The sequence below is a fragment of the Metopolophium dirhodum genome, chromosome 5, assembly GCF_019925205.1.
Source record: "Metopolophium dirhodum isolate CAU chromosome 5, ASM1992520v1, whole genome shotgun sequence".
NCBI lineage: Eukaryota > Metazoa > Arthropoda > Insecta > Hemiptera > Aphididae > Metopolophium > Metopolophium dirhodum.
The window spans coordinates 24,065,914-24,082,426 of NC_083564.1; positions in this window are offsets into that span (position 1 = coordinate 24,065,914).

Genomic DNA, 16,513 nt, shown 5'->3' on the forward strand with positions numbered 1-16,513 from the left:
TACAAAATATATTCTTATAATGATTGTTTTCGGTCAGCGTTTGCGTTTCACTATAAAGTTGTGATAATTTAAAAAAAAAAAAGAACATCCTACCTCAATCTGCGCACGCCGATCAAAATAGCCAAATTTAGATGTTTCGTTGACGAACGAACTAAAACAAAAAAATGAAACCGTCCGTGGCCTATTTAATACACTTACCTGTATGCTTCACTCGAAAAACGATTTCGGGCTTGGCATTCGTCAGACTCGTGTTCGACCGGACATTAATCGGCAAATGAACGGAAAAATTATGCGACTCGGAACTATGAATGAGACAATCTATGGCAAAATATCACGAATTTTGACAATGGTGTAGTGAACAAAATACATAGACATTATAGAGTATTTAGACATAATGATATAGTATAATGTCATAATATACGAGTACCTACGCAAGTATGTGTAACAATATCGATTTAATCGTTTTCGATCGAGAAGTTATATGAGCTAGTAACTATACAAATCTAAATAAAAACATTTGATATTTAAATTTAAATACTTGTACGAAACATAAATAATATTATGTTTAAATATTTTTTTTATACTTACCTATAATATTATAAAAGAAACTAAACTATTTTTCTATTTTTTTTCTTATTTAATATCACAGCTCACCGCTTCCCCGTTTCCCGTCCAAATGAGAACTTACAATTATTATAATACTAATTACTAAGTACCTATTATGATATCATACAACTAATTTGTTTGACAACACTTTTCTTCAATTTTTACACATTATGTTAGATAATAACCTATCTGTAGTGGGTATGTAACATAATATACCTTCATCGGTCGGGAATCGAGTGGCCACGTAACCACGACCGGTTATCGTGGATAGTCCTACGAACGCGATGCGTCCACCGCCGCCGCCCCCGCTACCGGTGCTGTTGCTAAGTGCCCAACTGAATATCTCTCCACCGGCCGCTGAGCTCATCGTCACCGTCAGAGCGGCCGCCATCTGGCCGTCGTCGTCCCCGAATCGAAATAGCAACTCCGTCCACCGGCTGGCCATCAACAGGTGAGGGTACACGATCTCGCCGTCGGCGGCCGCCGTGGCCGACTGCGACTCACCGGCGCCGTCCCGACCCTTCAACCGGTACAACTTGATCTTTTCGTCGCCGTCCGCGCCCACTTGGACCAGATCGTACGACGACGGGCGGCCGGCGCGCCGAAAGTACAGCGATACACCCTCGTAGACGCCCGGCGTCCACCGCTTGAGCCGGATTCGCAGGCCCGACTGGCCCCTCCAATCGGGCAACAGGTGCATCCAGTGGACGCCGTCACTTCCGCCGATCAGCAGCGTGTCGAAATCGTCGCCGTCGTCCAAACACCCGGGCACGTCGCACGATTCCGTTTCGGCGGTGCCGCTAACGCGACACCAAGCGCCCGTCGGCTCTCTAGTCGGGTTCCGGCAGTAGTTGGACGCCTCCGTCACCGACTTGTCCGGAAACGCGTAACCCGCACCGGTGTGCCCCGCCTGCAGTAACGAGAACGGCCGCCAAGTTTTCGTCAACGCGAAAATCGGTAAAAGTTAGGTATAGTTGTATGCGGTTACTAACCGCGGGTATGATTATTTTTTTTACGGGTAACGCAGTGCGTAGAACCAGTTGGTACCATTAGTAATATAATACAATATGTAACCAATGGCAACCATATAGATAAACAAAATTAGCTTTTTCGTAGGTTGAAAAAAAATCATATGTGATCCAACCTCTAGCAACCTATTATAGGAGTGATAAAAATAAGATATAAACACACTCGAGCAATTTATTGATGTACCTAACTACTTTTGTTGAAAATGATTTTTGAAACGACGTTTATGATACTTAGATTTTTAAAATAAAGGAGCTCATTTTGACGCCAAAATGGCGATTTATATATCGTACGTTGATTATATAAAAAACAATATTGCCAAAAAAAATATGTAAAGGATCGAAGGGGGGTCAATCGTTTTTGTGTTTCACCAAAAAAATTAAATCGAATTTGTCAAAAATTGGTATTGCTCATAACTCCGAATCTAAAATAGCAAGAATCGAAGTCCACACAGACTGTAGGTATATTATTTTGATAACAATTTACTAGTAGGATAATTAATATAAATAACATTATAAATGCTACGTTTTCTTCTAAAAATTATTTATTTTAAAACTTGTATTTAGTATTGTTTTGTTTTTAATTATTAATATATTACACTACTTTGTCACAGCTAGTATAATAAACAATCACCTATAACATCCTACCACCAGCCAAATTGTGTATGTGTCAAAGCAACACATTGGCTATATAGGATCGCCGCCACTGATTTCAATGGAAAATCGAAAATAATCACATTTAACCGGGATTCTTACGTAATTCGACTAATTAATATTATAAAATTTGCGGTTACCCATTTCAAGCATGTGCGGTTGGACACGGTCTTGTTGAGCTTGCCCACGTAATCCGTCGCGATTCCGGCCACGCTGCATTCTATAAATACCCACATCACATTACTATACAATTAATTATAATATATTATAAAGAGGAATACGACGAAGATGCTACTGCGATCAACTATAGTGGCAAGTCGATGGCAATACGCAACAACTGTTATATTATATTATGTATAATTTTCTTAATCCGAAAAAGCTCTCACTAATACTATGCAAAACCGAGACCGCCAAAAACACATTATAATTTTAAGCCTATAGCAGGTGGTTTTTTATTAACCAATGCAATGGTAATTGGTATAAGTATATTGTTTTATTAGACTTTTTTTTTGAAACTGATTAGATCGGCGAACGTGACAATCGTATATTATATTGGATTTACATTTAACATTGACGTGTGCAATGTTCAAAATGTATTATTGTTGGGGTGAGTATAATGCCTATATAATATATTGGAAAGCGGGCAGTATATAGATATCTATTATAGATAATCTATATTCTATTTATAATTATACTCTTATTATGTTATTATTGTGGTACAATTATTATTCTCTTCAAAAAAATAACGATTGGTCAGCAAAACAATAACGACCTACAGTTTTTTATTGCCCAACTCGATAGACCTAACCCGATTGCCGATATTGTATGAACTATTTTGCTTGATTTTATTATTTTAAGACACGTTTGCCGAGCTTACTTACTTGTATTTCGGCACTTCCGGACGCGACACGATCGTTTTTCGACCTCCGAGTTGTTCCGGCCACCGACGGCTACGTAACAATACGGACCGTTGGGATCTTTAGTCGGATTCCGGCAATAGTTTTTGGCTTTCGCGTAACTCTGATCTATCAATGCACTCTCCTTAACCAACTTAAATAGCGTTTTTATATTATTATCAAAAATGTGTCGATTATGTTATAATGTTAACGTCTTATTATCTTGTACTGGCCCGTTTTACTCGAGCCGAATTTCAAACTCACTGTGCGCACCGACGAAACGTTCCAAGGGACGCACGGATCTCCTTCTCCGGTGATCCATTGAGATCCGCGATAGTTTTCACCCGATTCCGATATCACGCACTCAGGCAACGCCGCCACGGGGAGCGGATAGTCTGCAACAAACGAAATCATTAGTGTCTATAGATGTTCCCCCTTTTTTTTTTTTTTTTTTTTTGGTAAGTTGTGCGATTAAAAAGGAAGTCCAATTCTACGAGCGATATTTATCGTACATACAGCCGGAATTCTAAAATCATGGATATTAAAAAGATTATTTGGCATTTGTAGTGGGGGTCACGCAATACCTAGCTAATAATAGGTACGAAATTCATCACAACGACGATCAAACGTATAATACAATCGTTATTATTGACTGACGCCTAAATGTATAACATGTACAGTTTAAATTAATCATTGAATCCGCAGTAGTCTGTACAAATAATAGTACACACTGCGTACAATAAGAAAATGTGTTGTAATAGAATGCATAGACTGTTTAGTTGAAATATTGAAAAAAGCCACCCGCTGAGTAGGGCACTCAAACTCCACCGATTTGAAGTTAATTATTAGGATAAATTAATAGGTTATATATTATTATTATGTTTTTCCATCCGTTCAAAAGATCTCGACGGTTTAATATGTCTCAGAGGATAATATAACGATCGATTTTTAATAAGCCGATTGGAATGCGGCGAAGTATCATTCAATCAACAATCGTATACTGCGTGTGATTCCATCTACAAATATTAGGTTAGAAAAGTCCATATAAGACCCCGAGGTGTATATAGGTACATTCTGGTGCACTGCAATACAGCGTCCAGTGGGCGACGGTTTTTGATCCGATGGCGAACCAATGGAATAACCTCAACTTGAAGTCCGTTATGTTTAACACTATCGTCGGTTTCTTTTCGCGTTCGTTTGTAACTTGAATTAATTGTAACGTTTTGTCCGCGATTCTAAAAACGAAATCCTATGTACAATATACATACTACACGGATCGATAACATTTTTAGAGATCTAAAATATTTGATGAATATGAAAAGTTTCAAAACACTGTTGTGAATTTTGGTTTTTTTCTATATTATATGAAAACGGAATAAACACAGTGACTTTCGTATTAAATTTAAGTTCGAGGGACAAATTCCAATTATCAATTTGAGGTGAATTTATGATCGAGTTTTGAATTAGGTTCTGATAATAAATGTAGGTATATTGTAAAATATACCGAGTGATTCATTTAACGTAAGACACTCATTATTCAAAGAGTAGAAATGTTTTTAAAAATATTTTTTTACACGGTTTCAAGTCGTTACAGAACAATTTTTTTTTTTGGGAAAAATTATATTTTTGATTATTTTTTATCCTTATAATTTTTAAGTTTGGTACTTTTTTGAATCAGAACATACGGATTTATTTAATCTTCGAAATCAGATATTCTGAGTATTTCTATACATAAAAATCAAATTTAGGATGAGTAGTTTATTAGTTATAACTTATAAGTATTAATTTAAATTTTAGATAACCGGAGTAGTAGACCAACATTATACGGGGAAACCGCGTCCCACTCCACGCCGCTCATCTAAACTTTAAATACGTATAAGATATAACTCATATAAACTACTAGTCTTTAATTTGGTTTTTATGTATCAAAAAACTAAAAATATTCAAAAATATTGTTTTTTGACTACTAGAAACCATGTTAAAAACTAATAATTATTTTCTTAATTACTTTTTGAAATAATGAGTGTTTAATGATAAAAGAATAACTAGGTATAAGTGATAAACTCAGATTATATAATTTTAATAACGTACCAGCTATTTTATTTTATTAATATTATACATATATTATATATTATATTCAAAATGATATGTATTATGTACTATAGATTTAATTTTCTAAAGCTGTATATTTTTTTGGTATAAGACATCATAAGTATTTACAAATTCATTTATTATAAGATAATATTATTTCTATATGATTCCGTTTTATGAAAATGTAAAAAATGTAAAATATCATTAATCACATACGTAATCTTGTATTGATGCCATTTCCAATAAGATATTACGTCCATTTGGTACGACTGATTAAAAATTATTTGTTCTTCACCATTCGGTTTTTCTATATAAAAGATTTTTATTTGCTGGACAGGCTGAGCTGCAAAATCTATCTGAGATAAAAAATAAATAAATACGTAAGGGTTAAATATCTTATATTAATTTTAGTATTATATATTATTTACTGTACAGTTTATATAAATACTTAACAGACTACGACAAACGAGTAACGACAGTTCATTTTGAAATAGTAACTTAAGAATTATTGTACCGTACTACCATCATATTATTATTTTTATACATTTCTAATTGGGAAGTAATAAATAATAAACTACCTATTATTTATAATAATTATGAGCTTATCTGCTCAAATTTCATTTAGATTTAACAAAAAGTAGTACTTAAGTTAAATTATGTAATAATATTGCAGAAAGTATAAAAATTAAACGGAAGTGAAAACTGCCAGAATTGGGTTTGTCGATGGACTTAAGTTGTAGCTTTCAATTACAATAATATAATAATCATAACTAACAATTAGACGCGGGGTTTGCCTGGCTGGTGCGGTGTAATACGTGACGGACGCCGAAATCACAGCCCGGACGGAAAATGACAACTCGGAAGTGGAAACGACGGTTTTCTTCAGCGGAAATATCCTGTAGGCGTCTTGGCTATTGGTCACGTGCTCTTCCTGTCCTGCGAAACCAAAACGACGACGATGCACTCCACTGCGGCATTATGCACCTCGCGTGCAGTATGCGCTCGTGGAATGCATTTTTAAGTCTAATATATATAATATTATGACGTGTACGGGATATGATCTGCAGTGGCGAATCCGGAAGATTTACCGCTCGAAGGGAACCAACAATTGAAATGAGGCATATCGACGATGACTGACGACTGAGAACTTTCAATTTGGCCTCGGCCTATAGTTGTGTATCAAAAACTTTAAAAAAAAACATTACACAATATTTTATATTTATTTGATGATATATTTTATTGTGTTATGTCTTTTTTCTAAAAGTTTTAGTAGAAAATAATAATTTGTAATTTGTATTATAATAGTTATAAATGTAACAAATAATGATGTATATAATTTAATATGAATTTTTTAAAAACTTTTGTAACGACTTAAGAAAAATGTCGAAAGGGAATAAATAATGATGCATTATTTTATTTAAAAACCATTGCCGACTTAATTTTAAAACTACTGAAAAGGCTTTGGTCGAATCGAGTATCTGGGCGAAAATTGATAAAAGTTGATTTTGGGCGAAACGGGTCCCATCCGTTCAATTTATAGACTACACGTTCAGCTTAATCACTGTTCACTGATTACCGCTCCGGTATCTCGCTATGTATAGGTAACAGAAAGTTAAGTAAAAAACGATTGTTGAATGGATCAACCACCACAACCGACCCTTAGGCGAAGGATCGCACGATGAGATATTTACCAGCCGTTCGCAAGTCGCAGTGAGCAAATCGTATGGCCACCGGAGTGGCCGCCGAGTGGCCGCCGGTGAAGCTCAAATATGCCACCGGTGACAGAGTGGCGTTCAGCTCGAGGTTGGACACCTCTCTGGCAGCACTTGGATTGCCGGCCGTCAGCACGACGAAACCGTTCCGCCACGACACGTCAACGCGAACGACCTGAGCCGTTCCGGACCTGGCGAACACGTCCACCGGAACCGGTACCTCGAACCCGTCGCTTGACGAGCCGGTCGGGTACGCGGTCAGCGACACCCGGAACAAGGGCTGTACCGTCCGGACCACTGCCGGGTCCCAAGTCTTGAGCTCGAAACTTGCGAGACCGCCACCGTCGTCGTCGCCATCGGAGATCGGTATCGCTGTGTAATGTCCGTGGGCCGACGTTCCGCCGCCGTTAATCAACGTCCAGTGGCAAACACCGTCATCGCAACCGGAAGTATCGCAATAGTCCGGAACGATGGTGCCGTCCACGGACGCGTAACACCACGGGCCGCCCGGGTCGCCCGTCGGGTTCCTGCACCGGTTTCCGGCCGCCGTCCGGCCACCGTCCGGGAATTTTGAATCTGCCGCGGGCAAGTCCTTCACGTCCGACCACTTGGAACACGCGTAACCGGACTTGGTCACGTTCACGTTACCGCCGTACTCCACTCCCGGACCAGTCATCCGGCACTCTATATTTATATTATTTATTATAAAATTATGTACAGAACACATCCCATTCAAAACCTTAAAGGCGCAGTAATACGTGAAAACATAATATAATATTATAATCTTTATAACTCCATTATAATTTTGACATTTCACTAAATGTTTTTTTGTTTAAGAAACACACTGAAAATATTCAAAAACTAAAACAACAATGTAATGAATCAATGTTTTATTTCGACTGCAATTAAATCGTACAGTCGCTTGCAGTTTTTTTTTTACAAAAATTATAATACCTAATTTATAAGACGTAAAATCGTACCATAATGATACCATTGCATATTACTTTTTAAATAACATAAGGGCACAGCACACAATTCCACCGGACTGTTCTCGTTATAAGTGTAGCACCAGAGATCATCTCGAGTTCCGTTAGGATTGCGGCAAAAATTCTTGGCCAACACCTTAGACCCGTCAGCGAAATTTGAATCAGGCTCGGACTACGATCAACATCGATCCGTTACCACATTATAATACCAAGTAAATAGTAGTAACTAAGTAATAACCATTAAATAACAATGCGCGTGTGATTGTAGGTGCTATAATTATATAGGCTGCAGGCCTGCAGGGTAGAACAGTAGTCGTGTATTGTGTAACAATACTATAGGCATCAAAGTTACATAACCATGTTAAATTTGTAACTTGTAATCTGTAATCAACTACTTCAATTTAAAGTAACCTCATAATGTGACTCGTTACGATTTTTACTTAAACATTAAATAAAAGATACACGCAGTTAACTAAGGTTTGACATAATATGGAAAAATAATATTCACACACATCTCGCCTCAACTATCTCTTCCCGAGCACAACCAGTGATAACTGTGGCTTCTTTAATATTGTTTTGCAGAGCTTTAACTTGTAATCTTGCTGGAAAATATTTTCTCATTACGTCTCTATATCATAAAACGAAACTACCTAACCAATGTTAACCGTTCATAAAAAAAATTTCAATTTCAACCTGAATCTCAAAATACTCGTTCAATAGGACCTCTTTAAAATTCGAATTTAGGAAAATCTTGGTGGGTCTTTACATCATAAAATTAAACTATACTGACAAAATGTCATACTCATAGGTTTCTGCTATAGGCGATGATGAATCAGGACAAGTTATTATATATATATACTAGCTGATCCTGTACACTTCGTTGCCCGTTAAATGTACCAACTCTATATGACTCAAACTTTGTTCAATTCGTTATTTAATATTCGGTGTATGGTGTTCAAAATGTATCTTAACTTTTCTGTTGCCTGGAATAAAAATTCTGATTCGCAGCAGTATATGTATTATCAGGTAGGTAATCTACCTGTGGTACCTAGTTCGCGGACTCAGTGCGGTTTGTACGTAAGTGTATGATTTAACTCTTAAGTATCAAAGTTATATCAAGTTTATTTTGATATAATACGGTGGATTAATGTAATCAATTAATACATAATCCTAACCTAACCTAACTGTACTAAATTCCGACGAATAAAAAAACCAAATTTAACACTTTTTAAATTAGTCTATCTTCTTCCCAGAGATCTGCACACAAACATTAATTTATATATAATATAGGCTATAGCTGATCCTGCGCACTTTGTGGCCCGTAAAAAATGACAACTCTTAAAAAAATTGTGATTGTTCAACTCCTTTTTGGTGTAACTCACTGCAGTAAGTGCAACTCAGCCACTCTGGTGGGCAATGTGAAAATTCGATTTGATGCATGCTTGTACCTGATCTGCCCGATTAACCAATAGCAACCAATAATAAATAAATACTATTTCTATTAATTATTTATCTTATAACCAATAGCAACCATTTATAAACAAATATTTCCATCGTAAATCTCAAAATCCCTGTTTGAGCACTCCTATTAATTGATCGTAGCGTGATGTTATATAGCCTATAGTCTTCCTCGATGAATGGACTATTCAACAAAAAAAATAATTTTTTAATTCGAACCAGTATATAGCCCCTTACAGCCCCTTATAGCCCTTTTTTAGTATTAAAAAGTTGCCTATGTTTTTTCTCAGTGTCTAAACTATCTATGTACCAAATTTAATTTAAATCGGTTCAGTAGTTTTGGAGCCTATTCAATACAGACAATCAAATCTTTCCTCTTTATAATATTATAGCTGATCCCGTGCACTTCGTTGCCCGTTAAATGTACCAGCTCTATATGACTCAAACTTTGTTCAATTCGTTATTTAATATTCGGTGTATGGTGTTCAAAATTTATCTTAACTTCTCCGTTACCCGGATTAAAAATTCTGATTCGCAGCAGTATATTATCAGGTAGGCAATCTATCTGCGGTAGATCGTGGACCCCGTGCTGTTTGTACGTAAGTGTATAATTCAACTCTAAAGTATCAAAGTTATACCAAGTTTGTCGTATTCCACCTATGGTGGATTAATATAATCAATTAATACAAAATCCTAACCTAACCTAACCGTACTAATATCGGTCAGTAGTTTCGGAGTTTATCCCCAACAAACAATCAAATCTTTCCTCTTTATAATATTAGTATATATATATATATATATATATATATATATATAGTATATGTACCTTGACTACGTACATTAATACATGCACATACAATATACATACCTGCAGACTAACTGAGTAACTGTCACTTATATTATGCTCGAGATACTTAATGAAATTACAAGTTTATACTTACCTAGGTACTCATCATCAACAAATAACTACTGATATAATATTATAATGTTATGTGAGCGAAGCCGTGGGTCATATATATTATATATATATAGCTATAGTAATATTAATATATTATATAATATTATTTAGGTATTTAACGTCTTTATATTTTCGTTAGTATTGGCGAAGTAACTTTTTTCAGAATACTTAACTTTTCGCTTTAAACGCGCAGTGTGTAAATCTTCTAAAAATGCTGCGTATGGGTACTATATAAGTATATTATATTCTTACTCCGATCGAATTCCAAGGTCGACACAATGACTTGAACTTAGTGGTAAACACGTTGCCCCGATATTCGATTCCGGAATGGGTCAGCTTACACTTTCGGATGTATAACTTAGACGTGAAACAGTGATTTACGATCGAAATACACGACAAAGCGACGAAGAAACCTTTTACCGCGTTCATTTTCGTAAAAAATTTGTTGTTTTTACACGATTTCAAAAATCACTCGATATCATTATATAATCGTAAGTCTTACAAGAAGAAACCGCGCGAGTTTATGGTCTATAAACGAATACTGCGACGACGACGTCAAAATTCGAAATTGTATTGCATGCATAAACATATTATAATGTTTTGTAAATTGCAAGTTTGTATTTTTTTTTAACTTTAAAACATTATAATCCGTTGGGTAGCTCGAATTCCGTTGCCATGTTAAACGTTTTTATAAACGCGAGGCGATAATCGATTTTATTTCGACATAGATCTTGAAAAACTGTCCCATTACAGGTGTGTAAAATCGGCTTTTATCGTTCGGAAATTGTTAAAAAAGAACTTAACAACGAAGTGAAAATATAAAATAATAAATATACATATTGGTACTGTATAGTGTATACTCAAGTACTCTATACCTAACGAGCATTTTGTATTATTATTATTAGGGTTCGGTATTTGAATTTTTGTTTGCATGAAGTTTTTATAAAAAGTTCTTGGCTTAAAATTCAAGGGATTCTTTAAAATCATAATAATATCAAAATTGTATTTATTTTTATCCGAATACTCGCTCATATAATATGCCAGAATAGGCTGAACCAAAAAATATAATACCTATATGAACATAATACTATGTATATTGTGTATATATATATATAAAATTGGTATGCACATGATATGTTGTCATTACTGCAGCAGATAGATTTTAGCTACATAAACATTTTTATGTTTTTTTCTCCCATAAATACGCATTCGATAAAGCAATCATTACACTCAAATAAACAAAACCAATAAAGCTATAGGTAAATCCAAATCCCGGATTAAATCAAAAATATATTTTCTGCATTTTTTTCAAACATTATTATTTTTAACCTAACAAGTCTTTAAAATATGACCTTTAAGAAAAGCAAATGATTAGTATTTTTAACCGTTTGTTCAATTGAGTGTCACCCTTTTTTTAATGTCCCAGTGCTCTTTGTTCCCGTTATTCTTGTTACACTAAAGGCATATTAAGTTTATTCGTTTCGTGTGTTAAAACTCGCGCCTGATACATTTTATACACTACATCAGACACAAAATATATTAAATTATTATTATTGTACCTATGTATAAACATTGCAAACGTGTGTTATGGAATTTGTTATTTGTTACATTCATACTCATCACGTTTATCGTTTCCACCTATAGTCCAAATTGTTGATGAATACTGATGATTACCTTATGATATATGATGATCATTAATATTTTATAATATTATATTATATGAATAACCACTGTACAGTTTAATAATTAATTGTTTTCATTTTTCGTTAATCCGTTCCACGTGCATTAAGTCTACGCTGCGTATCAGTGTAGCGGCGACTTAGTGTAGCAATTATAGCTATAATGTATTATTTTACCCTCACCTACCATCCTAAAAAAAAATTGATTTACATTGTGTAAATCAAATTAAGTTTTACTTTGTAAAACAGCTAAACATCCAATAAATTACTGTGCGAATCGAGTTGAAATTCATTAGATTTAATGAATTAGTATTATATTTTATAACATATTATATTAACTATTATATTATTATTATTATTTAGTATTTACTAATGATTTTAATTAAAAAAATTGGTACTTTAGAGAGGTAAATTTTCGATTTTTTCAATAGGTTTTTAACGCCACGGAAAAAACCACTGAAATTTAATTTTCTAACATATTTTTTCTGACGCTTTGTTTGCCATTATAGAACCGAATAAAATGTAAAAATTACCTAATTCCCACTAAGTATATTATATTATACAATTAATGGTTACTTATTAATACTTAATATTTATGGTTTATACATTTTCTTTAGTCCGCTCAGAATCTTTTTTTATCGAATGGAATCATTGCATACAAATCGAATACCTACTGTAATAATGCATTATCCTGTCCGAGGACCGAAAGGACGATGAAAAAATTTCCCCCAACGCTGACCTACACCACCCCGCTGCACTTACCCGCTTTTTTCGATTAATGTTAATTTTGAAGCTCATAACTATAAGTGTAATATATTAAATATTTTTGTATGATGTCTATATACATTATATACTACAGGCATGGGCAGTACTATATTCAGAGCCGTATCTAAACTTTTTGCGCCTTGAGTCAACAATATTTGTACTACCCCTCCCCCACCAAAAAAAAAGATTAATCCGTTTTTTAATTATTTAGTCTATAATTCTTTATTTATGAAAATGTTGTTAAAAGTACAGATAACGATGATACATTATATTAACTATTGTCAAAATGTATAACAATACATACAACTGTCAACTATAAAAAAAAATCCCAAAAATGAATATAGTACCTACTAATAGTTATCATTGATTATGACCGTATCATATTATTCATGCAATGCAAAAAGTCCAAGTAAGTATTCAAAAAAATTCTTACCAAAATAAAAATGTTATTTATATAATATACATCGGTGCCTGGCCACCCCTTAAATGTATTGAAAATTGGCCGCCCAGGGAAAATGGCCCCCCCTTAAATAAGGCCCTGACAATATTACTACTTAGAAACCTCTTTACAACTAAAATATTTGAATTAATAAACGGCGAAAAAGCACGGGATAATATTATGTTAGTGTCTTAAAGTTTGGTAAAGGCCTAAGTTTTATCTGTAAATTAAAACTGAAGGTTTTGAAGCGTATAAACGTCTTAGGTATATTACGCATGTGTCAGACCATAGCTGAGAACGATTTTTGTTTTTGGGGGGAGTGGGACAAAATATTAAATACCTCAATTTGAAATCGTTAAAATGTACAAGTCTAATAGCTTTAGAAACTCAGTATTAAATGACATTAATCTTAACGTTATTATATTCAATATAAATTGATAATATATAAATTTATCCTAATAAATAAAAAACATGTTTGTAATTTTAATATTAAGTTAATAATGCTATTTGACAATTACATTTTAATGATTTTAAATAGAGGTACAGTCGAACTTGGTTATCTCGAACTTCTTTAACTCGAAATCGTCGATACCTCGAACTCCGGTCCCTAGAATTGTCTATTTAAACAATGTAAAAAAATCTTGTTTAACTCGAATATTTTCGTGGATACTCGAAGTTTTGAGTTTTGTTAATATTATAAAATTGTGATATTTCCCTCATTTATCTATAAAATAAGGTCATTACTCATTAGTCATTAGTGTGGTCGTTACCGATAAGTGGTCAGTGATGAACTTTTTGAAGCTTTAAATAAAATAGAAAAATTCATTACAAACGCTACAACCAACAGCAAAAATCAAACAAAAACAAATAGCTTTTTAAAATAATTTTCTAACTTCATTTTTTTTTATACATACATAAATACATATACATAGTTCATAAATAAATACATGCATAGCAAATATCTTTTATTACATTATTTTATTTATAATGAATACTTATAGCAATAGAAAAAAAATTTAACTTGGATAACCTAAACTTTTTTCCCGGTCCCTTCGACTTCGAGTTAACTCGAACTTTCTTTCGACTGTATATAATTTTTTGTCCCACCACTCCCAAAAAAAAAAAAAAACGAAAAAAAAATGGTTCACGGGCACGCCGCTGCACTGGCGTGTGTAGAACAGACGACGCACTGTGCGATGAGCGTACAATGTTACGATTGACATAATATCATAATTACCTTAAATATAATTCACCTTTAGCTTGCGCAAAGGTGCATAAATATAGTACCCAGCCATCTCTGGCACAGCCGTTATAGTCGTATATAGGAATCGTTAATAGGGTACACCGCGAGTGGCGTGATGAGATTTATCACAAGTATACCTACCTATGCGCTACCTATACACGGCGGCGTCCGCGGTGCGTAAAAAACAAGTGCAATTTTTTATCGGATTACCGCCGCAGACGCTAAACGTGTATCCGTTATATACGTCCGTTTTTTATTTTTATATATATAATACGACTATAATGCAGCAGCTGTTATCCCGCATAGAAACTCTGCTGGAAACGAGTATACGTTTCGTGTGGGTGTAATATATATATATATATATATGATTTGCACGGCGGCGCACGTGGGTCGGGCGTACAGAGAATATATATATACGCGTTTGGGTGCAGTATAAATAATAACCTTAATTTAACGGTATGAGAGACGACGGTCCGCGCGGACGATAAAGAATAAGAGAGAGGCAGAGAGGCAGTGAGGCAGAGAGGGCGAGTGAGAGATGGAGACGGAGAAAACAACGACAGAAAAAAACACGCCGTGGTGCCCGCCGACGCTCGTTACGCGATAAACAACTACAATCAATTGAAAAGTTGGTTTGTTTTTTTCGCCGGAAACATCGCTGAGGCGCTCGGCGAGAATAGGAGAAGAACGCGGCGGCGCTCGGCGAGAGGGTCGCGTCGGCGGTTATATCGTTCCCCCGAGTATATCCGACCCCGCCCGCCGCCCCTCATATATCGCGCGTACCCCTGTACACGCGCGAACACCCCGCCGGCGCGTCGTACTCGCACGGCGCGCGCGTTTATTACGGACCCGGTCCACGTCCGTTATTGGCCATTAATACGTGTGCGTGCGAATATACACATTATTATATACGCACACACAACGCGCATTACATATAAAGGTATATACACGCGTGTGTATACGTACACTTATATATTATGGCGTGTGACTCGATCGCCGCCGCGAGTGTGATGCTCGCTCCGGGCCCAATATCACGGCTGATCGAATGCGCCTCGGCGAGAAGGGAAGGGCGAATAGCGCCGCGAGTTCGCGGGATCGTGTTTGTTATCGTTGTAATAACGTACGCGCGCGATATTACGGACGGACTGCTGAGATTTTCCGGTTTCCGGGCGGCGCGTCTACGTAGGGTTTTTCGGTTTACCGTGAATGATACGCGTAGATATGCACCGGAATTGTAGTTAAGTCGTTTAAGATATAAAGTTATAATATAATATGACCGTGCGATGGCTGCAACGTGCGGTCGTGCGGATATACCCTCTTCTGTATAGGTATTGTCATATTATTTAGGTTCTGGTATTTTTATCGAAAAAATTTTATTTTTTTCGAAACTCGAAAGCTCCCAGAGTTTCAAAATCTGCATTCGCTCGCCGAATCGTATAGCTGCAGGTGTATATTATATAACAGTTATGCGCGATGATATTATCGCGGTTAGATTTATGACATTTTGAGGGCTTTGCCTTTTTCACGTTTTCAAGTACCTATTTTAACAAAATTATACCTACCTATATAGCTTTGAAATTAACTTTAAGTTTAAGTTTAAAAAAAGAGATAAAGCAATCGATTGAAACACACTTGTTGTTGTTTTGTATTTCTAGAAATTCCGCATTAATCAGCCGATTGCATATAGTTATTGGCTCAAAAGTATGTTTTTACATTGTCAGTGACGATCTTCATAAATTTGTCTGACGTGCAGGTCGCTGCAGCATGCGATGACGTAGGTATACCTGCAAGCTATTTAAAATCTATGAAAGGTATTTATTTTCACAATAGTAAACAGTTCATAATTTCGATTTTTTTTTTTTTTATTTACTGACCTATACTAGCTGTAACAGCGTAAAAATGAAAAACTATAACTGTAAGCTGAAGCTCACGAAACCTCGCATCAGATATTCGAAGGAACATTCTCGAAGCCTACTTGTATATTTGGAAACTGAGCAAATA